This window comes from Pseudophryne corroboree, chromosome 8 (genome assembly GCF_028390025.1).
Source record: "Pseudophryne corroboree isolate aPseCor3 chromosome 8, aPseCor3.hap2, whole genome shotgun sequence".
Taxonomy (NCBI): domain Eukaryota; kingdom Metazoa; phylum Chordata; class Amphibia; order Anura; family Myobatrachidae; genus Pseudophryne; species Pseudophryne corroboree.
The window spans coordinates 403,262,603-403,288,221 of record NC_086451.1 but is presented as its reverse complement, the minus strand read 5'-3'; the positions used below and the strand labels follow the sequence as shown (position 1 = coordinate 403,288,221).

At 46.0% G+C, this 25,619-nt stretch overlaps 1 long non-coding RNA gene across 1 annotated transcript in view; it reads left to right on the top strand.

Annotated features, from left to right (window-relative positions):
- The window catches only part of LOC134947859 (uncharacterized), a 138,777-nt gene that overhangs the window by 42,304 nt on the left and 70,854 nt on the right, over nt 1–25,619 (top strand). Inside the window, exons 2-3 of the long non-coding RNA XR_010182823.1 lie at nt 7,132–7,214; nt 12,542–12,660. This is a non-coding gene — a long non-coding RNA (uncharacterized LOC134947859). The remainder of the gene's footprint in view (nt 1–7,131; nt 7,215–12,541; nt 12,661–25,619) is intronic.

The window sequence follows — 25,619 nt, the reverse complement described above, 5'->3', positions numbered from 1 at the left end:
GTCCGATATCACAAATCCTTAGGAGAGTCTAATTGGGGTAAGCCATTCTGTGATGATGTCCCTCAGTTTCCGTAAGAGGTTGTCAGCTGTGTGCCTCTTACAGAAAGCTGTGATACATAGCGTAGCCTGCCTAGGAATGAGGTGGCGTTTGCGAGATGCTGCTACTGTTGTTGTTGTTGTCGCTGCTGTTGTTGCTGCGGGAGGCCATACATCTACCCAGTGGGCTGTCAAAGTCATATAGTTCTTAGCCTGCCCTTTTCCACTTGTCCACATGTCCGTGGTTAAGTGTACACTGGATACAACTGCATTTTGTAGGACACTGGTGACTCTTTTTCTGACGTCTTTGTACATTCTCTGTATCGCCTGCCTAGTCAAGTGGAACCTAGATGATATTTGGTTTCCGGGACACAATACCTTCATCAATTGTCTAAATCCCACTACACTAATGGTGGATACCAGACGCATGTCTAACACCAACATAAGTGTCAAGGCCTCAGTTATCCACTTTGCAACAGGATGCTGTCATATTTCATCTACCTCACAAAGGACTGTTGGACAGTCAATTGCTTAGTTCAGTGGTTTTCAAACTTTTTTGAATCACGGCGCCCTAGAGTATCAGAGTTTTTTTTTCACGGCACCCCTAGGCCATAAATTTCTTATTAAGAAATTTAGAAAGAAATATTAAATTAAGTAGATTGTGTTTATATGTCATCCTTAGGCTCAATTGTGTGATGAGGGACAAGATTTGCTTCTGTTTGTCCCCATATTTTATGACTGACAGCTACTAACACTAGTTTTGCCTATTATATTGACCATAAATAATTTGAATTGGTCCTGGACCACCAATCCAAGGCACCCCTGCAAGTGTCCCGAGGCACCCCAGGGAGCCACGGCACACAGTTTGGGAACCACTGGCTTAGTTGAAGTAGTACAAGTGGTCTTCCGACTTCCCCTCTGTGATGGTGATCGACTCCCAGCAGCAACAACAGCAGCCGCGGCGGCAACAGCAGCAGTAATCGTACCACTCAAGGATCCTCCTGAGGAATTCCAGTTAGGAGAGGACTCCTCAGTCTTGACAGTGACATGGCCTGCAGGATTACTGATGTTCTTGACTGAGGAGGAAGTTGACGTTGAGGGAGTTGGTGGTGTGGCTTGCAGGAGCTTGGGTACAGGAGGAAGAAGGGATGTAGGTGTCAGTGGACTGCTTACGCTCTTACCCAAAATTTCACAACTTGACATTGACCTATGATGAATGCGCAGCAGGTGACGTATAAGGGAGGATGTTCCTAGGTGGTTAACAACCTTACCCCTTTTTCAGTGGCGTAAGTTCGTCCCAGTCACCCGGAGGCATGATAAATGTTGGTGCCCCCCTACATATACACACACACACCATATGTAGCTATCCGGCACTTAGGGTGAATAGTAGCAGCGTGCTCAGGTACCTTTCCCAATAGTAATATAGATACACATAGAAAGTGGACGCACACCAAGTCAGTCATTACAATAAAACAGACACCAGCATACCTTTATAGTACACCTACAGTGCTCCCTCACCCGCCAGCGGGACTCGATGGAGATGTTTTGGCGCAGCGGTGTGCCGATATAACTAGTGTTCACTCTAGGATTTTTTTAGGGCAGGGTGCTGATCACGGGGAGGGCACATTTTTCCATTCGGGAGGGCACATTTTTAATTAGATGGGCAAACTTAGGTACAAACTATAATGCTTGGTGCTCCAATTCCTATAGGCTAAAACATGGACAGTGCGCGGCGAAGGCGCGCAACAAAAATCTAGGGGCGTTGTTTTGTGGGGAAGGGGCGTGGCCACATAATAGTGGCAATTCACATTACACCACACGGTAGTGCACCTAATACACATTGCACCAGGTAGAACCTCCTATACACACTGCGCCAGGTAGAGCACGTTATACATATTGCGCCAGATAGAGCACATTATACACACTGCACCAGGTAGAGAGCACTGAGGCACACTGCACCAGGTAGAGAGCACTGAGGCACACTGCACCAGGTAGAGAGCACTGAGGCACACTGCACCAGGTAGAGAGCACTGAGGCACACTGCACCAGGTAGAGAGCACTGAGATTGAAGTTTACAGCTGCAAAATACTTACAAGGTTAATTTAGCCCAGGGGGACTCTCATGTGCTTACCGGGTCCAGCGGCGTGGCGGGGTCCGGCAGGCAGCAAACGGCAGGGCGCACAAAAACGGGCAGGGCGGGATTCAGCTGTCTAAGGGGCAGGGCGCAGCGCCCTGTGAAAGACACCTAGCGTGAATACTAGATATATATAAAAAAAACACACAAACGCCTCATTCACTTAAACACACACACGTCTCTTTCCCTTAAACACACACGCCGCTTTCACACACACACCTTTACTTAAAAACACACACGCCACTTTCACTTAAACACCCACACATGCCTTTCACTTACACACACATGCCTTTCACATACACACACACACACACACACACACACACACATTCAGAACGGACACCCCTCCATATATTTATAAGGTAGTGTGTACCCAGACCAGGTGTGTGCTCTGTACATAGTCCTGTAGAAATGCTCAAATGCCTCCTTTAATCCTTTCGTCTCACACACATACCTCTCTCTTACACACAAACACACCTCTCGCACACGCCTCTCACTTACACACACACACCTGTCACACACGTGCCTCTCACTTACACACACACACACACACACACACACACACACACCTCTCACACACGTGCCTCTCACTTACATACACATGCTTCTCAAACACACATGCCTCTCACTTACACATGTCTCTCACTTACATACACACATGCCTCTCACTGGGAGGGATGTACTAAAAGGAAAATGCGGTAAAACCCCGTTTTACCGCATTTTCGTATGTACTAACCCCCGACCGCTGCGTTTTCGCCCCACAGGGTATCGCCATCTTTTTATGGCGATACCCTATAAAACCCTATGGGATTCTTACCGCCGCATCCCGCCGCTCCCTTCCCCCCCCCCTTCTCCCCCCAGCATACCTGTGTGTCACTGAGCTGCTGCGGCCCCCCTCCTCCTTCTCCCCCGCAGCACAGCCTTATCTACTTTGGGCTGCAGGGGGGAGGAGGAGGAGCCCGGGGACTCTCTGAACACGTCACCTCCCGGGTCTGGGAGGTGATGGAGACCCGTGCTGACCCCCGCCGACCCCTGCACACATCATCGCGGGGGTCTCCTATACCGCATTGCGATACTAATCGCATATGTTAGTACATATGCGATTAGTATTACTGCGGTAGGCGGCGAGGGGCGGCGATGACATATAGTACATCCCGCCCACTTACACATGTCTCTCACTTACATACACACATGCCTCTCACTTACACACACACATGCCTCTCACTTACACACACATGCCTCCCACTTACACACATACATGCCTCCCACTTACACACACACACACACATACATGCCTCTCACACACATGCCACACACATCACTCACACACACACACACACACACACACACACACGCCTTTTTTACTTGAATGCACAACTTTCCATAGAAACACACACACACACCTCACTTAAAAACAAGCACACACAAAACACAGTGCTTCCCCCCAAATCCACCTCTCCCCCACCCCCCACACAGTGCCTACCTTTATCATCAGGCTCACGGAGCACGGAGGATCAGAGAGCTTCCCTCGGCTGGCTTAACTAGAAGGGCCCGGGAGGAGCTGTGCTCTGGAGCTCCCCCTAGCTGCAGCCAGTGCCATCTCTCTGTAAATACAGGAGGCAGCTTCCGGGTCACTGACACAGCTCCTCCGTCTGCAATAGCAGCGCGGTCCTCAGGCAGCGGGAGACAGTGGAGGAGATGTGCCCCCTTGCGGTCAGGAGCCCGGCGGCAGCCGACTCCACTGCCTCCCACAGTTCCGCCACTGCCCTTTTTACAGATTGACAGAGGCAACAAATGGCTTGACACTTGTTGTCCGGATTTGTGGAGAAATAATTCCACACCAAAGCAGTGGCTTTTTTTGTAGTTTGCCCAGGAATCACAATGGGCTTCTTCATCCCATGGACAACAGGTGCCTCCCCCAGTGCCTGACTTAAACAAACCACATCATCATCAGAATCCTCATCGTCAACTTCCACCTCAGCGCCAGCAACACCCATATCCTCATCCTGGTGTACTTCAACAGTGACATCTTCAATTTCACTATCAGGAACTGGACTGCGGGTGCTCCTTCCAGCACTTGCAGGGGGCGTGCAAATGGTGGAAGGAGCCACCCCTTCCCGTCCAGTGTTGGGAAGGTCAGGCATCGCAATCGCCGACACACTTGGACCAGCTTAATTTAAAAAAAATTTCTAGCGGGAGGACGAGGGCTTTTATCGTCATGTGAAGCTGAATGACTAGTCATGAACATAGGCCAGGGCCTCCGCCGTTACTTGCCACTCCGTGTCGTAAATGGCATATTAGCAAGTTTACGTTTCTCCTCAGACAATTTAAATTTCTCTTTTTGGGTCTTTTTACTGAACTTTGGCTTTTTGGATTTTACATGCCCTCTACTATCACATTGGGCATTGGCCTTGGCAGACGTTGTTGATGGCATTTCATCGTCTATGTCATGGATAGTGGCAGCATCTTCAGCACTAAGAGGAAGTGGTTCTTTCCCTATTTTACCCTCAAAATTTTTCTTTTCTATTATTTTTCTGGAGTTATATAACACAATATGCGGCACAGGAATGACTGATGGCTGATGCACAGGACACTACCACTGGTCTGATGTAGGACAACACAGCAACACTGTAAGGGACTTGTTGTTATTATTATTATTATTATTATTATTATTATACGGCAGCAGTGGACATATGGCTGCAGAGTATATCACTGTGACTGCCTGGTCACTGGAATGACTGATGGCTGATGCACAGGACACTACTGCTGGTCTGATGCAGGACAACACAGCCACACTGTAAGGGTCTTGTTTTTATAATTTATTATTATACAGCAGCAGTGCACATATGGCTTCAGAGTATACCACTAAGACTGCCTGGTCACTGGAATAACTCATGGCTGATGCACAGGACACTACCACTGGTCTAATGCAGGACAACACAGCTACACTGTAAGGGACTTGTTGTTATTATTATTATTATTATTATTATTATTATTATACAGCAGCAGTGGACATATGGCTGCAGAGTATACCACTGTGACTGCCTTGTCACTGGAATAACTCATGGCTGATGCACAGGACACTACCACTGGTCTAATGCAGGACAACACAGATACACTGTAAGGGACTTGTTGTTATTTTTATTATACGGCAGCAGTGGATATATGGCTGCAGAGCATACCATTGTGAATGCCTGGTCACTGGAATGACTGATGGCTGATGCACAGGACACTACCAGTCTACCACTGGACTGATGCAGTACAATACACCACCACTGAACTGATGCAGCGCAACACAGCAGCAATGGACATATGGCAGCAGGAGGACACAACCACTGTGACTGCCTGGTCACTGGAATGACTGTTGGCTGATGCACAGGACACTACCACTGGACTGATGCAGTACAATACACCACCACTGAACTGATGCAGCATAACACAGCAGCAATGGACATATGGCAGCAAGAGGACACAACTGTGACTGTACAAATGCCGCACAAGAAACGTACACTGAGAGAACGGAGACACGTCCTCTCTCTACACTCTCCAATGCTGGAGTGAAAATGGCGGGGATGCGTGGCTCCTTATATGGAATCCAAACCCCGCGAGAATCCGACAGCGGGATGATGACGTTTTGCTTCGTACTGGTTTACGAGTCAGGCGGGAAAACCCGAGCCAGACTCAGATCCGGACTGGAATGGTTAACCGAGAAACGAACCCGCTCATCTCTAGTTTAAAGGTATTGATATTAAGGTTTGTCTTATACAGTACTGTAACCTGCTGCTACCCTTGTTTTCTGATTAGAGGAGGGACATTCATTTCTAATATTTGTTTATTGTTTGTTGCCAGGCAACCAGCGCTACAGCGGGAGGTGGAACGTACAGCCCAGAATGTGTAGGGGTGACCAGGGCCGGCTCAACCATTAGGCAGCTTTAGGCGGCTGCCCAGGGGCACCGGCCACTGGAGGGTGCGACTGAATTCATATAGCAAAAAACTGAAGGATGTCTCAGTATGCGGGTTGGTAATGAACTTACAGATGGGGGAATCAAGCACATTAAGGAGCATACAAATATATGTCTGTGTGTATATATGTATGTATATGTAATCTCCGATATGCTATTCCTTAATAGATGGAGTTGGTAGTCGTACCTTTTTTTCTTTACAGTTGTCCGCTTCTTCAATGGTGGGTAAGTATTCTTAAAGTACTCCAGACAAGATTAAGTTTCTTTTTATTTCCAATAAATAATTCACTTTATTCACAATTTTCACTGGGTTTCTAAGAAGCCCTTAGGGATTTTAACCCTTTCCCCAGTTATGTAACTTTAAATGGTAACAATATATTTATACAAGTAGCTATATAAACATTCTATGCATTTTATTTTATTCACAACTGAGAATCCACGTAGTTCATTCTTTGACCTGCAGGATTCAAATGTTTTCTTAAACGATATGCAACACTTTCACTAAATTCAACCTACTCAATTGAATATAATTACAGGTAAATACTGAAAACAAAAAGTATTCACTAATAATACAGACCCCGGGAAGGAATACTCTTATTTCCTTTTAGTCTCTACCTCGAATGTGGTTACCTTGTTTACAAATGTCTACGCTGCGCAATGTCTAATGGCCATGTCGTTGGTGCACATGAAGTTTCTGTTATGTAATAACCTCCAAATTTTCTGGTATTGAGTAAGATAAATCCTAAATAGGTATTTGGTACAATTCCGGTGTTAACAAAGCCTTATCATCTAGTTCGATAACCCCTTATACGATGCAAGTAGAAAGCGTTCAAAAATGTGGTAATATCTAGAAGTTGAAGTATATTTTGTCTCAATGCAGGGGTATCTAACTTTTGTATTCCCCTATATAAATGCTGATCTGTACTGTACTCAATCTTCTTTATCAGGGTGGCAGAGAGTTGATGCTAACAATTTCTATCTGTTGTTTTTTTCTTGCAGCTATATAGGAGGCTGGTAAGCTTGCACACAAGAGAACAAACTGGTACCGTATCTGCGCCCGTTATATCGAGTTTATGCCAGAGGTGAGTCTATCTCTTTCTTTAATCGAGAAGCCCTCTTTCTTTGACTACATCCACTTTATTTCAAATATATTAAAGACGACTCTGTCTCTTTCTATCCTGTCTGCTGCTTTTATCCAGTAAATATCTGACTTGCTGCTGGAGGACAGGTTATGTGTAGGCTGGAGATGCTGTGGTATATCCCCTGCATTAGAGGATACTTTCTATCCAAACTATGCTGGCCCACCTCCTTCCTTATATGGAGTGACTGAATCCGCCCCTCTCTGTCCCTCTGCTGTGCCCTGAATGTTCCTGCCTCCCTCTTACTGTGAATGGGTTGGTGGACTGATGGATGCGGCCGCCCAGAAGGCGTATCAGCGGCGAAGTCTTTTACTAAATAGCCTCTCCCAGCCCTCCTGCTTTAGCAGGTCACGGTGGAAGTTTTAACAGAAAGGCTCCTGCTGTCGGATGTACTCACTGCGGGTGTCCTCCGTCTATCTGTGCCTCTAGCGCCTCCTTCCAAACGCGGGACGGGCTTCAAGTCGCTGCGTCACACTCGTCGGGCCGCCTCTCTCTAGAGTTAAGGGAGAGACGGATATCTCAACCCCGCCTGCCACAGTCACTCACGGATCACCTCCTGAGCAGAGCCCCGTTCAGACACCAGACCCCGGAGTCGTCAGCAGACCGATAGGTAGGGCTGTACGTGGGGAATTTATGTCCGTTCACAGGGTACACGGGTGCAGCGTGCCTCCCGCTCTCCTCCTTCTCCAACGACCACCAACCGACGACCTCCTGAGCCTCTTATTTCTCCTTTTTTTTCATTGGGTGCCCGGATTAGCCTCACCAACTGTCTCCTGCATGAGTCAGACTCTCTCCTGACCAACTCCCATATGAATCCTCCTTCTTGAGTATATGGGTTTATCCCTCCTGCCTGTTTTACCCACAGTCCCATTTGTTTGGGGTATTCCCACTCTCCTATATGAGGGGAAGACACATATACTGACACCTTCTCTCTATGAGAGCATCCCCATCTGCAATAAGTTTTCCCTCTGTGAGGGTTCACAAATCATATACATGTTATACAATGTACCAATGAATTTATTACCTTAGGGTACTACATATACACCAGAGACGTGCAGTGGGTGAGGTAGGTGAGGCCAGAGCTTTTCCTGTCATACTAACGTTTGTGGCAGAGTTTTTACTGTATAAAGTATATGAAAAATACAAAGAATTTATCTGTGTTAGCCAAACTGCTCCCACGAAACAGCGACCAAACGGCGCCGTTCTTTCTGCCCCCTCCCGCCCAGCGACCACCTCTGCCTGTCAATTAGGCAGAGGTGATCGCATCCCTACTACGGCCTTCGGCCGTCTGGCATGCGCCGGTGCACTACGGCGCCGGCACATGCGCAGTAGGGACCCATTCGCTCGGCTGTGACAAAAAGCAGCAAGCGAACGGGTCAGAATGACCCGCATGGTTTTAACCAACTGCTAACAAATTTGCTGCTGCGATCAACTCTGAATTACTCCCAAAGTCTCAAAATGTTGTGATTTGCTTACAAAGGGCTTAATTCAGATCTGATCGCAGCAGCAAATTTTTTAGCTAATGGGCAACACAATGGGGGTAATTCCGAGTTGATCGCAGCAGGAACTTTGTTAGCAGTTGGGCAAAACCATGGGGGTCATTCCGAGTTGTTCGCTCGTTATTTTTTTCTCGCAACGGAGCGATTAGTCGCTAATGCGTATGCGCAATGTCCGCAGTGTGACTGCGCCAAGTAAATTTGCTATGCAGTTAGGTATTTTACTCACGGCATTATGAGGTTTTTTCTTCGTTCTGGTGATCGTAATGTGATTGACAGGAAGTGGGTGTTTCTGGGCGGAAACTGGCCGTTTTATGGGTGTGTGCGAAAAAACGCTACCGTTTCTGGGAAAAACGCGGGAGAGGCTGGAGAAACGGAGGAGTGTCTGGGCGAACGCTGGGTGTGTTTGTGACGTCAAACCAGGAACGACAAGCACTGAACTGATCGCACTGGCAGAGTAAGTCTCGAGCTACTCAGAAACTGCACAGAGAAGTATTATCACAATATTGCAAATCTTTCGTTCGCAATTTTGATATGCTAAGATTCACTCCAAGTAGGCGGCGGCTTAGCGTGTGCAAAGCTGCTAAAAGCAGCTTGCGAGCGAACAACTCGGAATGACCCCCCATGTGCACTGCAGGGAAGGCAGATATAACATGTGCAGAGAGATTAGATTTGGGTGGGGGGTGTTCAAACTGAAATCTAAATTGCAATGTAAAAATAAAGCAGCCAGTATTTACATTCACCCCAGCAGAGCCGTCTTAACAGCAGTGTAGGCCCCTGGGAACAGCAATGCACTGGGGCCCCTACCCTCCCATCAGCGGTAGGGGTGGGAAGTGCTATCAGCGGCAGCTTTGAGGTCCTGTGGGTGGTAGGGGATATTCTATCTTCCGCTCAGCATGTAGGACCTGGAGAAATAATTTCTGCTAATTACTCCTTTACTGCACAGAAGGGGCGGGAGGGAGAACGCTAAACTGAAGAAGGGGACATTGTGCTGAATGAAGGGGCCCTGGTACATGACTTTCAGGGTGATAGGCAGGGCCGGTGCAAGATTTCACAGCATCCTAGGCAAAGCTTCAACCTAGCACCTCCTAACCTGCAAACCCCCACCATCACAACCTCTCAGAGGGAAGATGCAGGTGGCCACTAGGTGGGCTGGGGTGAATTGGATCATTATACATATACAGAGAGAAGGAACAACACTTTTAAAGTGAAAAAGTATATTGTAAACAAAGTCACAAAATGTTGTGACTTTGTTTAGCAGCAGTCAGTGCGGTGTAAATGGAGGAGGCCGCATAGATTCCCTTCACTTTTTTGCTAGATTAATTCAGTGGTGCCCTCCAGGGGCCAGCGCCCCTAGGCAACCGCCTAAAGCTGCCTAATGGTAGAGCCGGCCTTGGTGGTAGGGGATGTTTAATACGTAGGGGAGGTGTGGATAGTGGAGTGGGCTTAATATTCATCATTTTCTGGTGGGAGGGCAGCTTGCTTTACTGCAGATATCTCCAGTTCTTTCAGGAGGTACTGGGGACTTGGGGATCAGAGTGCAGGAGTCAGAGCAATCCACCAACAAAAATCTAAAACTGCATATTATGCGTGTGAAGCTGGAGCAGGATCCGGCTGCTGGAAGGCTAATATCTCTGGTTCTGGGCATAGTAGAGACAAGCTGCCAGTGTTCACCAAAAGGGGAGAGTCTTGGATTTTGGAGTATACCCTAATAAAAACTCTAAGTCAGACAGAACCCGACATATCTGGCTGGGAAGAACAATTAACAGGCTTGGATGGGGACCACTGTTTTGAAGTCAGATATCTCCGGTTCCCCAGGGCCGATTTTAAAAAATCTGGTACCCCTGGAAAGAGGGGAGCCTCAGCTATCAGCCTAGGGCCCTTTTACTCCTGGGGCCCTTGGGTAAGAGCCCATTGAGCCCATACGAAAAGACGGCCCTGCACCCCAGCCCACCTAGTGTCCACCTATATCTCCCCTCTGGGAGATGTACGCAGGGCCGTAACTACGTGTGTGCCAAGGGGGCTTGGCACACAGCGCAGTTGCCCTGGGGGCGCAACGGCCAGCGGCATGTAATGAGTCAAATTGACTCATTACATGCCGCCTCTGTGCGCGGCTGGAGGGAGAGGAGAGCAGCGCCGGGTTGAAGGAGGAGGAGGGAGGGGGAGCAGAGAGCTGCAGCAGCGCTATTTGATTGGCAGTAAGCGCCGCTGCAGCATCCCCCTCTCCTCCTGTATTGGCTGCCCGGCGCTGCTGTGGATGCTGGGATGGAGGAACCGCATCCCAGCATCCATAGCAGCGCCAGGCAGCCAATACAGGAGGAGAGGGGGATGCTGCAGCGGCGCTTACTACCAATCACATAGCGCTGCTGCGGCTCTCTGCTCCCCCTCCCTCCTTCTCATCTCACTGACTGCCTGTACCTGCACCGAGGGAGATCCAAGCACGAGGAGCCTGTCAGCGGGGAGAAGGTAAGTATGTCTCTCTCTCTCTCTTTCTTTCTTTCTTTCTTTCTTTCTTTCTTTCTTTCTTTCTTTCTTTCTCTCTCTCTCTATCTGGGGGACACCGTCTGCCGCAATGTGTAAAAAGGGGGCCTGGCTGCCGCAATGTGTAAAAAGGGGAGGGGGGGTCCTGGCTGCCGCAATGTGTAAAAAGGGGGGGGGGGTCCTGGCTGCCGCAATGTGTAAAATGAGGTCCTGGCTGCCGCAATGTGTAAAATGAGGTCCTGGCTGCCGCAGTGTGTAAAAAGGGGTCCTGGCTGCCGCAATGTGTAAAATGGGGACCTGGCTGCCCCAATGTATAAAAAGGGGGCATGGCTGCCGCAATGTGTAAAATGGGGTCCTGGATGCCGCAATGTGTAAAAACGGGGGGTCCTGGCTGCCGCAATGTGTAAAAAGGGGTCCTGGCTGCCGCAATGTGTAAAAAGGGGGACGCTGTCTGCTGTAATGTATAAAAGGGGCTCTACCTGGTGTAGTGGCGCTACTGTGCAGACTACTGTGCACCGTAGTATGAATTGTTGTTATTTTGTGGCCACGCCCCTTCCCCGTGAAGCCACGCCCCTATAATTTTTTTGCGTGCCTGCGGCGCGCACTGCCCCTATCTTACATGGGGAGGGGGGGGGCGCCACTGTCGTTTCTTGCACACAGCGCTAAAATGGCTAGTTACGGCACTGGATGTACGTGTGTGTGTCTGGGGGGTGGGGGTTGATGCAGGTTAGGGGTCGCTAGGCTGAAGCTTTGCCGAGGGTGCAGAGAGACCTTGCACAGGCCCTGGGGGTGACATCATCTGTCCCTGCCGTCTTGCCGCGGATGATGCGGAAGTATGCAGGGAGAGGACACAGGCGGCATGGCGGAAGGTAGAGCAAACAATCCACAGCAAGATGGGGTGACATCATCCAGCCCCGCCACCTGCCGCACCTGATGGAAATTGTGCACATGGTGAGGTGAGAGTATAAATGTATGTTCATTTTTATTGCTGCTGGTTCTGACGAAAAGTTGTGAATACAACTGAAACATTAACTGCATAGGAGCGTGGTCTCTTTTATTTTATCACTACTGTGAGTCCCCCATGGAGTGCCGCCGTCTGTTTGCTTACACACACATATGTGTGGCTTAGAATGAAAAGCAGCCGGTGCCCTCCTTGGAAAACGGAGCAAACCGAGTCCTGTAATATGTAATAGATATTGGCGGCACTCACGGCGGGTGCACAGCATCTGCTTTTATCCGTTTTTTATTTATTTTGCAAGCACTATGTAATGTTATTGTTTGGTATTAATGCAGGTGCTCCGGTCCATGTACTCTGTGACGCCGCAACCGGCGCACTGTGATGACGTAATTTTGAACCGTACATTACGTGTCGGGTTTTTGGCGCCATGGACTACAGACACAGAGGTATTTCGGTGAGTAGAGTTTGGTTTGCACTTATCCTGACGAATATGTTGTAAGCGACATTGAAATGTTGATCACTGAGACTTGGTATCTGCCCCGTCTGTTCACCTGCCGTGAGTGCCGCCGATATCTATTACACACACATTCTGACCCGACCTCACGCTGCAGTTTTTTGCAGCGTAGCAATCGGGTCAGAACTGCGCATATGCCGCTCGTCGTTGCGATACGATCGCCTCTGCCTGATTGACAGGCAAAGGCGGTCGATAGGCGGGAGGGGGCGAAACGGAGTTTCGTGGGGGCGGTCCGGCCAACGCAGGCGTGGCCGGACCGTGCGGGGAGTATCTTGCATAGGCTGCGTGACATCACACGCAGCCACTGCTGGCCGGGGAGTGATGAGTAGCTCCTGGCCAGCACGCTAAAGCTGCGCTAGCCGGGAGCTACTCTTGAAGTACAAAGGCATCGCTGCCGTGCGATGCCTTTTCACTTCTGTGGGGGAGGAGGGGGGGCGGCACTGACATGCGGGGCGGACTAGCCCTGTGCTGAGCGTCCCCCCGCATGTCTGAGTTCATGATCGTGGCACAGCTATGATCAACTCGGAATGACCCCCATAGTTTTTTTTTTCTTCGTACTATGTACTTTGATAGTGCAGTACTATACTCCCAGCTGAGGGTATATTTACTAAGCTCCCGATTTTGACCGATTTTGTGTTTTTTGTCAAAAGTGTCATTTCGGGAATTTACTAAACTGAAATCTCAGCAGTGATAAGGGCATTCGTATTTTTTTTTTGAAGGCAGAGAAAAAAAAATACGAATAAATACACCATTAGTCAAACACGCCTGTTATTTTATACAACTTGGTAATTTAAAAAAAAAATCGTATTCTCAATCACTGGCGTCAAAAGCCAAACACTGCCATGAAAAAGTACAAATAGTAAAAAAAGCAGTTTTCAAATAGACCTGCTTCCCCCCCCCCCCCCCCCCCCCGTATTCTGATAGGCATGCTTATCAGTGGGAAGGGGTGGGAATGGGTTAAAATTCGGGAAAAAATTTGCGTGGGGGCCCCCCTCCTAAGCATAACCAGCCTCGGGCTCTTTTATTATTATTATTATTATCCTTTATTTATATATGGCGTCACAAGTCTTTGAGCTGGTCCTGGTTGTAAAAATACAGGGGAAACAATGACTGGGGCCCCCCATATTTAAACAACCAGCACTGGGCTCTGCGCCTGGTCCTGGTGCAAAAAATACGGAGGATAAAAAAACGTATTGGTCCCCCGTATTTTTAACACCAGCACCGGGCTCCACTAGTCAGAGAAATAATTCCACAGCCGGGGGACACTTTTATATTGGTCCCTGCGGTCCTGGCATTAAATCCCCAACTAGTCATCACTGGCCGGGGTACCCTGGAGGAGTGGGCACCCCTTAAATCAAGGGGTCTGTCCCTTCCAGCCACCCAAGGACTAGGGGTGAAGCCCGAGGCTGCCCCCCCCCCCCCCCCCCCATCCGTGGGCAGTGGAGGAGAGGCTGATAGCATTTTGTGTAAAAAAAATATATTGTTTTTTGTAGCAGAACTACAAGTCCCAGCAAGCTTCCCTCGCAAGCTGGTACTTGGAGAACCACAAGTACCAGCATGCGGGGGGGAAACGGGCCCGCTGGTACCTGTAGTTCTACTACAAAAAAATACCCAAATAAAAACAAAACACAGACACCGTGAAAGTACAACTTTAATGTACATACATGCACACTTACATACATACATACTTACCTATTGTTCCCAGTGGGACTATTATATCGGAAGTATAGTGAGAGTCAGGAACACTAATACAGTTTAACAAATCATTTATTTACAGTATCATTGACAATAATTAAAATATACTTATCCACGTTCCTTAAGGCAGTTATACAGGATAATCAGAGTCCTAGCATAAGGTGTATTCCCAGGGAGCCTCCTGTCGCTGCGTAGCGCCTAGGTCTCGTCAGTCAAAGGAACCCTATTGCCAATCTCAGGTCTCAATGGAGGCTGCTATCAGTCTGACATGACCCTCTATTTAACCCAGAATTCTGAGAGGTGGTCAAGGGATCATATCTCCATCCACATGTCATTGGAGTCCCTGGTCACTTGTACAATATTAGGAAATCTATTGTTGTATTGAATTCTAATGTAGGACAAATAGCCCTTTACCTTTGCATATTTTAGATGTCTAGGCCACTTAATCAAAGGTAAACATCTGTTTGTTGATCATGAATAGACCTATTGTCTGGCCTATTATGTAAGCTAAAAATGTTAAGAATTGCTTGTTAATATACTATAAAGAACAAACAGCTTGTTCCTACAAAGATGGAAAACTAAAGTCTTACAACACAAATACAGTATATGGCTATGTGTACACATTTTATACATAGAAGACAAATACATGCCTCCCAACTTTACTGTTCTGAGGAGCGGGACACTTGCACGGTGAAGCCGCGCGTGCTCCCGAAAAAGGGGTGTGGTCTATGAAAAGGGGGCGTGGCTTCATGGAGGACCCGCAATCGCGAGCCACGCCCCGTCTTCGTCACTGAGGGGGCATGCCCAGCGCTCTGTGAGCCGCTGGCATGCTCCCTCTCCCTCTGACTCCACTGAATAGATGCTGTGCACATGCGCACAGCGTCTATTCACCGCTGCTCTGCTAAGCAGAGCAGCGATTGACAGAGCCTCCCAACTGACCCCCCCACCGTGGAACACTGCGGCCCGTGGGTGGGACAGCGGGACAGTCCCCAAAAAACGGGACTGTCCCGCGAAAATCGGGACAGTTGGGAGGTATGCAAATAGTTAGCTGTAGGTCAGAAATCAATACTGTTACAATCCACCCTTGGCTTCTATGTATTATTAAGTGTTATGTCCAATATTATTATACTGACCCATCAACCTGAGTGTCAAAACCTCTTTTCATTCTATATAACCTTACATCATTTAAACAATAATAGAAACACTATTTTAATCACAGTATACATAATAATTATAGAAAATAAATAAAAAAATAAATAAATAAAAATTACTTAAACTACGGTGTGTGTATAATAGTTCCAAACTTTTTATCAGTCAAATTTCCATCCTTCCTCCCATTGGCTCATCTCTCTCAAGCTAACAGGAGTAGCTACATATGCAAAAGTTTTTGATGAATTTGGGGAGTGCGGATCCAATATTCTTTTTCTCCCAAACTGAATCCAGTTCATAGAGTGATCTACTGGATCTTTTTACGTTCGCTTTCAAAGTTAATGTCTGGTCTGCTGTATGCTGTTCAAACACGATCCAAAGAAAACAAAAAGATGAATCCAACTATCATCAAGAATGTGCCTGATTCATAGCACCATACTCCTTGGTCAGGGCGAGATTCCCTCAGGCCGGCATACATCTTGGTTCAACCTGTTGGGAAAAATAAACAAGTGTTAAGTTTCTTATCAGCATGCTCTTGGATACAAATGATAGGCAGGGTTAGCATCACCTTTAACCAGAACATAGTATGTTTTTCCTTGCCTTAATGCTGCTATCTCCCCCTTCTTTTTCCGAACCTGGTTGTCCCTATTGTTCTTATCAATTAGGAGCTTATACTTAGCTCTGAATATGACACAGTGAGGTGGCCTGGGTGGCATGGGCTCTAACAATCTCTGAAAGGGGGTGGTTCCTGTATGGACACTTTCATTCAAACAGCATACTGCCTCCTGTAGGACACTGTCCCAACCCTTTAAAGTGTGCATGGGCATTCTATTGCTTATTTGTTCCTTAAGGAGGCCATTCATTCTTCCTATTAATCCTGCTGCATTTGGATAAAATGGAATATGGTACACCCAATACACATGGTTCTCCTTTGCCCAATCATAGGTTCTTTCTGCTCCACTATGTCCACATTGTTCATGCGCCCACCATCCCAGATTGTATATGTAAATTTTTTCATCTTCCTCCACTGGTGATTGAGTGGCTGATTTGATTTGTGCAAGGGCATCAGCTGTGTCATTAGGTGAGAAACCTGTGTGTGCATTTACATGAACAATTGAGATAGACCTGCATGAGTTGTAGTTCCAAATTTGATTCCATATTTCAGGCCCACCCCATAAAGTCTTGGAATGGGTTCTCCAATCTTCTTCTTTCCACGAGGGCATCCAAATAGTGAGACCTTTATATGGGGCCCAACTGTAAGTGTAGATTATCCAAAGACCATCTTTCTCTTGTAGAAGCATCAGTACAGCTTGCAGTTCTGCATTTTGGATGGGTCCCCCTTCACCATTCACATATATAACTTCCTCCAGTACAGATTGGAATGCTGCAGCAGTCCAAGTTCGGCCCCTTTGTGTCAGGGTAGAGGAGCCGTCTTTAAACCAAGCAATCTTCTGCTCTTCATCTGTTAAACTGGAGTAATGTTCAGCAGTTGAAACTGGAGATTCTTCTTTCAACGATGGTGGTAGCTGTTCAGTGCTATCGGATTGGAAAGTAACAATTCCTGTAAGGTGGCAGGTGACTTGAGATGGCTCTTGAGAAGCTACTCCTCCCCTCTCTGATAAGTACCACTTCCAGTTCTGTACCATGGGCTTCCGTGCAACAGCAGAACGTGATTCAAATCCTTCTTGCCTCAGCCATACTGCAATAGGGAGGCCTGTACGTATTGCGATTGGCTGTTGTTTGGTTGTGCTCTCTACATGTTGGAGAGCATTATATGCAGCTAGAAAAGTCTTTTCTAAGGGAGAAAATTGTCTTTGTGCTGAGGAAAACTGCTTTTTCCGGAATCCAATGGGCTTCTTCTTTTGTCCCTTGATTGCATTTTCCAGCCATAAGCCCCGAGACGTTCCATGCTCTGTGGTAGTTACATCCAGAAAGAATGACTGATCTGGCTGTAGTGGTCTCAGAACATTATGCACCGTGATAGCTTGCTTTGCAATTTGAAAAACCTCTTCTTGTTCAGCAGACCACATAAATTCTTGACTGTCTGCTGCAAAGGGTACAGAAACGAAAATATTTCCTAAATCCACCCTAGCATGTAAGGCTATTTGTCCATTAGTGTTTGAGATTTGTTCCACCAAAGTTATCATATAAGGTACTGCTGCAGCTAGGGGTGGTGTCGCTTTGTTTAGTCGCCAAGAGTCAATTGACAGTCTGTATGAGCCATTTGGCTTTTTCACGGGATACACTTGATCATTAATGCTTTGTTCTTCACGGAATACTCCATCTTGTAGCAGAGCCTGAACAGTGTCCCCAATTTCCTTCAGACTACCTTGTATGTGGTATTGCTTCAGGTTAGCTGGCTGTGCAGGAGAAGGTATGTGTATGGGTGACCATTTTGTACTCCCTCTAACTACCGGCTTTAGTGCAGAAACCGTGAAGGCTCTTACAGAACCCCCCAAAACATAATTACCAGAGGATGTGTCTATGGACTGTCCTCTCAAGATATCCATTCCAATTATGTTGTCGGGGAGCTCAGATACCAACACTGAAGCATCAAAGTAGGGACCGTCCCCTATTTAGAGTCTGCACTGCATCAGGGCAGCCCATGTCTGCATACCTCCTAGTCCCTCTACAGCAACCCATGTATGTTTGCCCGATGGGGTGTCATGTAGGATGCCTGCCCGATGAAATAGGGAAACCTCAGTACCAGCATCGAGCAGGGCTACGCACTGTGTTTGTGTGTTTTGATTCCACTGTATGCTAACATTAGCAAAAGGGCGTCGGTCCCGGTGTTTCTTTAAACAAATACTGTAGGGTATCTTTGCTTCCCGGGACCCGCCTCCCCTTCATAGGGGCTGTGACATTGGCCAGGGGGAAGTCCCAGTGTTCCCACCCCCTTGGGTCACCTCCCTTAGCATTTCCTGTGGCTCTGCATAAGGGCTTTTAGCTGTGGGGTTAAAGGGTTGTGTAATCTGTACCAGCTTTCCCTCCCCCATTTCATTGTTTTGTCTACTAACTGGTTCACTTTTGAGCTTAGACTGAATCTTTTTCCACATTTCAAACATAGCATCATTTCCAATGCCATCAATCTTATCTTTTGGGACCCCGGCATTCAACCGATCAAAAAACATTTGATTACGTGTACGTCTGTATCTATTGGGGGGGTCTATCATGCCACATCTTGCTTTTGTACTGGGTAGCAGGGGTGGCCAGTGCCCTAGCTTGGACTACATTGTCTGGAGCTACTCCCTTTGGTTGCAGTAAACTCATCTGTTCTAACACAGTAATCATTTCAAACACAGTAACCTGCTTAGCTGTGCCAGGTAAAAGAGTGAACAAAGACATTCTCAAATGCAGTGGGGCTGATTGCAGAAAGAAAGACATCATACGCTGTGTGACATGGGTCATATCAGGACCTTCCCAGTCAACTTCAACCTGTCTCCCCCCCACATTTTTCTGAAAAGCAGTCATACATGCCAGCACTCTCAATCGTTCAATCCCTGCACACAAATCTGGCCAAGGGTTAAGAGGAATGAGATCAGAGGGATGGTCATACACAGTAGCTATTGCCTCTCTCACCCTATGCAATAAAGAACGGACACGTAATCCAACTTTGTGATTTTGTAACTGCCGTCTGACTCGTGGATCTGCACATATGGAACCCAACCCCAATGCTTCAGTGGTGTTCAGCATAATAGAGTCTCCTCCATTATCCCATATCTGTAGGACCCATTGCAAAAGTCCCTATCCCTTTTGCTGCCTGTATTTTGCAACCAACTCTGTAATTTCACTAGGGGTATAATTACGGGTCTCTGTGGTGGTGTCATCACCCTCTTTTTCTGACTCCTCATCCTCACTCTCTGCACTGTTTGATGCAGTGTTACCTGACACATTTATTCTATCTTTTTTCTGTTTCTTATGTGATATTACTTTGGAGGTGGTTACCGGGCGTAATTCTCCGCCATTCACCTCAAACTCAATACCATCATCTGTGAATTCCTCTGGGTCTATTCTACACAGTCCATCCCAATTGTTTCCTTCTACAACAGTTCTAACCAGTAAAGGGTCAACTGTCTGCCTTCCCCTGTTCAATTGTTTCTGGTTCAATACATTTACAACATATTGGGTGGCATTATCTTTTACAGTTTCAATCTCTTTTCCCTGATCTCTAATACATGTACGTAAGACAGCTAGTTGTTCTTTCAATACAGTGTTTTCATCAGTTAACTTAACCATTTCTTCCTCTGTTGTAAACAAAGCCTGAGCACACATAGATAATACATGAGCACATTGTACTCGTTCACCTTTTGTCATTTTACTTAAATCAATATTTACCACAGCATTTCTGGGGTCCGCTAAACGGACAAAGGTAACATGTTTGCATGCTTCACGCATACATGGGGTCCAGTGTCCATATTTTGACACCCATGATGGTAAAGTTACACCCTTAACTTTATCAGTTTTAGCCTTAAACCATGCCATCATTTTATTGATTTATACAGAACAGGTTTTTTTTTTATATAAGCACTCTGATATATCGTGATCCTGTATCTGATCACACATACACTGATTTCTTTACCTAAATCACAAAAACTCTCTCATATGGATGAGACAGAGAGAAACATACAGGACAAACAAACATACACTGTGATTTCCTGCTTCTAAATCACAAACCTCTCTCATATGGCTGAGACAGAGGGAAACATACAGGACAGACAAACATACACTGTGATTTCCTACTTCTAAATCACAAAACCTCTCTCATATGGATGAGACAGAGGGAAACAGACAAACAAACACTGTGATTTTCCACTAAATCACAAAACCTCTCTCATATGGCTGAGACAGAGGGAAACATACAGGACAGACAAACATACACTGTGATTTCCTACTTCTAAATCACAAAACCTCTCTCATATGGATGAGACAGAGGGAAACAGACAAACAAACACTGTGATTTTCCACTAAATCACAAAACCTCTCTCATATGGCTGAGACAGAGGGAAACATACAGGACAGACAAACATACACTGTGATTTCCTACTTCTAAATCACAAAACCTCTCTCATATGGATGAGACAGAGGGAAACAGACAAACAAACACTGTGATTTTCCACTAAATCACAAAACCTCTCTCATATGGATGAGACAGAGGGAAACAGACAAACAAACACTGTGATTTTCCACTAAATCACAAAACCTCTCTCATATGGATGAGACAGAGGGAAACAGACAAACAAACACTGTGATTTTCCACTAAATCACAAAACCTCTCTCATATGGATGAGACAGAGGGAAACAGACAAACAAACACTGTGATTTTCCACTAAATCACAAAACCTCTCTCATATGGATGATACAGAAGGAAACAGACAAACAAACACTGTGATTTTCCACTAAATCACAAAACCTCTCTCATATGGATGAGACAGAGGGCAACATACAGGACAGACAAACATACACTGTGATTTTCCACTAAATCACAAAATACCTCTCTCATCTAGCAAAGAATCAGAGAGAAACATACAATGCGATACCTCCCTCATACGGCAATGAGACAGAGGCACACATAAAACAACTGTATTAGGTCCACTGATCACTATTAATTCTTCCGATCCCACTTCTGACACCAAATTTTGTTCCCAGTGGGACTATTATATCGGAAGTATAGTGAGAGTCAGGAACACTAATACAGTTTAACAAATCATTTATTTACAATATCATTGACAATAATTAAAATATACTTATCCACGTTCCTTAAGGCAGTTATACTGGATAATCAGAGTCCTAGCATAAGGTGTATTCCCAGGGAGCCTCCTGTCGCTGCGTAGCGCCCAGGTCGTCAGTCAAAGGAACCCTATTGCCAATCTCAGGTCTCAATGGAGGCTGCTATCAGTCTGACATGACCCTCTATTTAACCCAGAATTATGAGAGGTGGTCAAGGGATCATATCTCCATCCACATGTCATTGGAGTCCCTGGTCACTTGTACAATATTAGGAAATCTATTGTTGTATTGAATTCTAATGTAGGACAAATAGCCCTTTACCTTTGCATATTTTAGATGTCTAGGTCACTTAATGAAAGGTAAACATCTGTTTGTTGATCATGAATAGACCTATTGTCTGGCCTATTATGTAAGCTAAAAATGTTAAGAATTGCTTGTTAACATACTATAAAGAACAAACAGCTTGTTCCTACAAAGATGGAAAACTAAAGTCTTACAACACAAATACAGTATATGGCTATGTGTACACATTTTATACATAGAAGACAAATAGTTAGCTGTAGGTCAGAAATCAATACTGTTACAATCCAGTCTTGGCTTCTATGTATTATTAACTGTTATGTCCAATATTATTATACTGACCCATCAACCTGAGTGTCAAAACCTCTTTGCATTCTGTATAACCTTACAGCATTTAAACAATAATAGAAACACTATTTTAATCACAGTATACATAATAAATATAGAAAATAAATAAAAAAATAAATAAATAAAAATTACTTAAACTACGGTGTGTGTATAATAGTTCCAAACTTTTTATCAGTCAAATTTCCATCCTTCCTCCCATTGGCTCATCTCTCTCAAGCTAACAGGAGTAGCTACATATGCAAAAGTTTTTGATGAATTTGGGGAGTGCGGATCCAATATTCTTTTTCTCCCAAACTGAATCCAGTTCATAGAGTGATCTACTGGATCTTTTTACGTTCGCTTTCAAAGTTAATGTCTGGTCTGCTGTATGCTGTTCAAACACGATCCAAAGAAAACAAAAAGATGAATCCAACTATCATCAAGAATGTGCCTGATTCATAGCACCATACTCCTTGGTCAGGGCGAGATTCCCTCAGGCCGGCATACATCTTGGTTCAACCTGTTGGGAAAAATAAACAAGTGTTAAGTTTCTTATCAGCATGCTCTTGGATACAAATGATAGGCAGGGTTAGCATCACCTTCAACCAGAACATAGTATGTTTTTCCTTGCCTTAATGCTGCTATCTCCCCCTTCTTTTTCCGAACCTGGTTGTCCCTATTGTTCTTATCAATTAGGAGCTTATACTTAGCTCTGAATATGACACAGTGAGGTGGCCTGGGTGGCATGGGCTCTAGCAATCTCTGAAAGGGGGTGGTTCCTGTAAGGACCCTTTCATTCAAACAGCATACTGCCTCCTGTAGGACACTGTCCCAACCCTTTAAAGTGTGCATGGGCATTCAATTGCTTATTTGTTCCTTAAGGAGGCCATTCATTCTTCCTATTAATCCTGCTGCATTTGGATAAAATGGAATATGGTACACCCAATACACATGGTTCTCCTTTGCCCAATCATAGGTTCTTTCTGCTCCACTATGTCCACATTGTTCATGCGCCCACCATCCCAGATTGTATATGTACATTTTTTCATCTTCCTCCACTGGTGATTGAGTGGCTGATTTGATTTGTACAAGGGCATTAGCTGTGTCATTAGGTGAGAAACCTGTGTGTGCATTTACATGAACAATTGAGATAGACCTGCATGAGTTGTAGTTCCAAATTTGATTCCATATTTCAGGCCCACCCCATAAAGTCTTGGAATGGGTTCTCCAATCTTCTTCTTTCCACGAGGGCATCCAAATAGTGAGACCTTTATATGGGGCCCAACTGTAAGTGTAGATTATCCAAAGACCATCTGTCTCTTGTAGAAGCATCAGTACAGCTTGAAGTTCTGCATTTTGGATGGGTCCCCCTTCACCATTCACATATATAACTTCCTCCAGTACAGATTGGAATGCTGCAGCAGTCCAAGTTCGGCCCCTTTGTGTCAGGGTAGAGGAGCCGTCTGTAAACCAAGCAATCTTCTGCTCTTCATCTGTTAAACTGGAGTAATGTTCAGCAGTTGAAACTGGAGATTCTTCTTTCAACGGTGGGGGTAGCTGTTCAGTGCTATCGGATTGGAAAGTAACAATTCCTGTAAGGTGGCAGGTGACTTGAGATGGCTCTTGAGAAGCTACTCCTCCCCTCTCTGATAAGTACCACTTCCAGTTCTGTACCATGGGCTTCCGTGCAACAGCAGAACGTGATTCAAATCCTTCTTGCCTCAGCCATACTGCAATAGGGAGGCCTGTACGTATTGCGATTGGCTGTTGTTTGGTTGTGCTCTCTACATGTTGGAGAGCATTATATGCAGCTAGAAAAGTCTTTTCTAAGGGAGAGTATTGTCTTTGTGCTGAGGAAAACTGCTTTTCCCGGAATCCAATGGGCTTCTTCTTTTGTCCCTTGATTGCATTTTCCTGCCAAAAGCCCCGAGACGTTCCATGCTCTGTGGTAGTTACATCCAGAAAGAATGGCTGATCTGACTGTAGTGGACTCAGAACATTATGCACCGTGATGGCTTGCTTTGCAATTTGAAAAACCTCTTCTTGTTCAGCAGACCACATAAATTCTTGACTGTCTGCTGCAAAGGGTACAGAAACGAAAGTATTTCCTAAATCCACCCTAGCATGGAAGGCTATTTGTCCATTAGTGTTTGAAATTTGTTCCACCAAAGTTATCATATAAGGTACTGCTGCAGCTAGGGGTGGTGTCGCTTTGTTTAGTCGCCAAGAGTCAATTGACAGTCTGTATGAGCCATTTGGCTTTTTCACGGGATACACTTGATCATTAATGCTTTGTGCTTCACGGAATACTCCATCTTGTAGCAGAGCCTGAACAGTGTCCCCAATTTCCTTCAGACTACCTTGTATGTGGTATTGCTTCAGGTTAGCTGGCTGTGCAGGAGAAGGTATGTGTATGGGTGACCATTTTGTACTCCCTCTAACTACCGGCTTTAGTGCAGAAACCGTGAAGGCTCTTACAGAACCCCCCCAAAACATAATTACCAGAGGATGTGTCTATGGACTGTCCTCTCAAGATATCCATTCCAATTATGTTGTCGGGGAGCTCAGATACCAACACTGAAGCATCAAAGTAGGGACCGTCCCCTATTTGGAGTCTGCACTGCATCCGGGCAGCCCATGTCTGCATACCTCCTAGTCCCTCTACAGCAACCCATGTATGTTTGCCCGATGGGGTGTCATGTAGGATGCCTGCCCGATGAAATAGGGAAACCTCAGTACCAGTATCGAGCAGGGCTACGCACTGTGTTTGTGTGTTTTGATTCCACTGTATGCTAACATTAGCAAAAGGGTGTCGGTCCCGGTGTTTCTTTAAACAAATACTGTAGGGTATCTTTGCTTCCCGGGACCCGCCTCCCCTTCATAGGGGCTGTGACATTGGCCAGGGGGAAGTCCCAGTGTTCCCACCCCCTTGTGTCACCTTCCTTAGCATTTCCTGTGCCTCTGCATAAGGGCTTTTAGCTGTGGGGGTAAAGGGTTGTGTAATCTGTACCAGCTTACCCTCCCCCATTTCATTGTTTTGTCTACTAACTGGTTCACTTTTGAGCTTAGACTGAATCTTTTTCCACATTTCAAACATAGCATCATTTCCAATGCCATCAATCTTATCTTTTGGGACCCCGGCATTCAACAGATCAAAAAACATTTGATTACGTGTACGTCTGTATCTATTGGGGGGGTCTATCATGCCACATCTTGCTTTTGTACTGGGTAGCAGGGGTGGCCAGTGCCCTAGCTTGGACTACTTTGTCTGGAGCTACTCCCTTTGGTTGCAGTAAACTCATCTGTTCTAACACAGTAATCATTTCAAACACTGTAACCTGCTTAGCTGTGCCAGGTAAAAGAGTGAACAAAGACATTCTCAAATGCAGTGGGGCTGATTGCAGAAAGAAAGACATCATACGCTGTGTGACATGGGTCATATCAGGACCTTCCCAGTCAACTTCAACCTGTATCCCCCCCACATTTTTCTGAAAAGCAGTCATACATGTCAGCACTCTCAATCGTTCAATCCCTGCACACAAATCTGGCCAAGGGTCAAGGGGAATGAGATCAGAGGGATGGTCATACACAGTAGCTATTGCCTCTCTCACCCTATGCAATAAAGAACGGACACGTAATCTAACTTTGTGATTTTGTAACTGCCGTCTGACTCATGGATCTGCACATATGGAACCCAACCC